Source organism: Petaurus breviceps, unplaced genomic scaffold (assembly GCF_028583685.1).
Source record: "Petaurus breviceps papuanus isolate PSGF00001 unplaced genomic scaffold, PetGlider_PUasm1.0 40, whole genome shotgun sequence".
NCBI lineage: Eukaryota > Metazoa > Chordata > Mammalia > Diprotodontia > Petauridae > Petaurus > Petaurus breviceps.
The window spans coordinates 1689820-1692713 of record NW_027186315.1 but is presented as its reverse complement, the minus strand read 5'-3'; the positions used below and the strand labels follow the sequence as shown (position 1 = coordinate 1692713).

At 41.6% G+C, this 2894-nt stretch overlaps 1 pseudogene; it reads left to right on the top strand.

Moving 5' to 3' along the window:
• Nucleotides 1–285: 285 nt before the first annotated feature.
• On the top strand, nucleotides 286–1464 carry LOC138170907 (actin, cytoplasmic 1 pseudogene; annotated as a pseudogene).
• Nucleotides 1465–2894: the final 1430 nt, after the last annotated feature.

Sequence of the window (2894 nt, the reverse complement as noted above, 5' to 3'; positions counted from 1 at the left end):
GGTAACACTGTAGAATACTGAAGCGATATATGGAAACAAATGCTATGTAAACATCCCAAATTTGACTGCAGTTTAGTTTGTTGGTATGTTTTCTTTGCTAAGTGCCTCCTATGTATTCTCTTCATTTAAACTCTCTGAAGATGTTGAACGAGAAAAAATGTTGTTTTTCATCTGAAAATCTTAGCAACAGTTATATACTTTAAGGGTTGGTGGAGGTGAGAATGATTAAAAGATCATGTTAGGAGCTGTGAGCTCTTCTACCCAGCGTGAACTTGCCTCCCCCCTGCCTCCAGGTGTGGCACCACCTCCTCTCTTCTCTTAAGGGTTTAAACTTGCCATTTCAAAGTTCGCCATGGATGATGATATTGCTGCTCTTGTTGACAATGGCTCTGGAATGTTCAAAGTTGGCTTTGCAGGAGACGATGCCCCTCGGGCTGTCTTCCCTTCCATCGTTGGGCGCCCCAGACATCAGGGTGTGATGGTGGGTATAGGACAGAAAGACAGCTATGTGAGGGATGAGGCCCAGAGCAAGAGAGGTATTCTGACCCTTAAGTACCCCATTGAACATAGTATTGTCACCAAATGGGATGATATGGAGAAGATCTGGCATCATACTTTCTACAACGAGCTCCGTGTGGCCCCTGAAGAGCACCCTGTGCTGCTCACAGAAGCCCCCCTGAAACTCAAAGCCAACAGAGAAAAGATGACTCAGATTATGTTTGAGACCTTCAGTACCCCAGCCATGTACATTGCCATTCAGGCTGTGCTGTCCCTGTATGCCTCTGGTTGTACCACTGGTATTGTGATGGACTCCGGTGATGGTGTGACCCACACTTTGCCCATCTATGAAGGTTATGCCCTTCCCCACTCCATCCTCCATCTGGATCTTTCTGGCTGTGATCTGATGGACTACCTCATGAAGATCCTGACTGAGACAGGGTACAGTTTCACCACCACAGCTGAGAGGGAAATCGTGCGTGACATCAAGGAGAAGCTGTGTTATGTTACCCTAGATTTTGAGCAGGAGATGGCCACTGCTGCATCCAGCTCCTCTCTGGAAAAGAGCTATGAGATCCCTGATGGTCAGGTTATCACCATTGGAAACAAGAGGTTCCGGTACCCAGAAGCTCTCTTCCAACCATCTTTCTTAGGTATGGAATCCTGTGGAATCCATGAAACTATCTTCAACTCAATGATGAAGTGTGATGCTGACATTCGTAAGGATTTGTATGCCAACACCATGTTGTCAGGTGGTACCACCATGTACCCAAGCATTGCCAACAGGATGCCGAAGGAGATTACAGCACAATGAAAATCAAGATCATTGTCCAACCTGAGTACAAATACTCTGTCTGGATTGGAGGCTCCATCCTGGAGTCTCTTTCCACCTTCCAGCAGATGTGCATAAGCAAGCAGGAGTATGATGAATCTGGGTCCTCCATTGTCCACCACAAATGCTTCTAAATGGACAGTTTGTGGGCTTATTTATTTATTTTTGTCGAAGGGTATGACATGACAACATGATAATTGCCCAAAAAAGAGAGATGAGATTGGCATGGCTTTATTTGTTTTTGTGGGTTTTTTTTTTTTTTTGCACTTGACTCAGGATTTAAAAACTGGAATGGTAAAGGTGATAAGAAGTCTAGGTATATTGAAGGCAAACATCTCCAAAGTTCTCCAGGGCATCATCAGGACTCTGATTGTATATTTGTTGTTGTTGTTTTTTTAATAGTCATTCCAAATACCATCTAATGTATTGTGACAGAGTTACAGCCCTCTGTGAAGGCTGTCAAGGAGTGATGTAACAGATCCTGATGGGGAGGGGAGAGGAGGAGGTACTAGTATTGCTTTAAGTGTAAATTATGTAATTCTTAAAAAAACAAACAAAACTTTTGTATCTTCCACCTTAATACTTGTTCCTTTTTATTTTTAATTGTCAGCCATATGGTATGGCTCCCTAAATTCCCTCCCTGTCCCCAACATAGATGTGAATGAGGACTTTTATAGTCCCCCTTCGAGTTTTGAGATTGGTGCCAGAACTTAGGGGAGGGGAGGAGCTTTACCTATACACTGACTTAAGACTAGTTCAAATAAAAGTGTACATGTTAAAGAAAAAAAAAAGATCATGTTAGATACTGAAACCTGAAATGCAATCAAAGATGACAAAATGAGATACATTTACCTTATATACTGGAAACATTTATAAGTTTGATTTACAATTCAGTGTTGGAAAATGCATACATTTTCATACTCACATATACGTATGCACTCAGTCTATGTGTGTGTGTGTGTGTGTGTGTGTGTGTGTGTGTGTGTGTGTGTGTAATGAATATCTGAGTAAAAAGAAGTGGTCAAATTCAGGTTTAATACAAACACATTTTAAAAATGTGGCCTGTGCAAATCCCTCCCCCTCCCCACGCTCCCAGATGTATTTTGCTTAATGGAAAAAAAATATGGCTACATGTAAGTGTTCTGGAAAATCTGATTTAAATGTTACATTAAAAAAAGCTTATATTTCACTTTAAGCTAATTCTATTCATTATGCTTTGGAATCTAAAAGTGGGTATCTGTAAGGTCCAGAGTTCTCCTTCCTGGGGAACCCTGTACCACTCCCATAAAAGAAGAGGCCAAGCATCTCCAGATTGATTATAGGTAATACTTTCATCAGTCATCATGACTACCTACAAACAGGGGTAATCTTCCAACAGGGAGGGGCAGGAGGAAGATGGACTATGTTTCAGTGGATCCCCACAATATAGCACTGTGTAATGGCAAGCTAAGGAGTACTTAGCTCCTTATTTCAGTTATTCAAGTACTTAGATACTTGTTTCGGCTATTCAAGTGACTTTGAGCCTTGCCTATGATTATATCAAGTCTTTGTTAGAAACAGAACT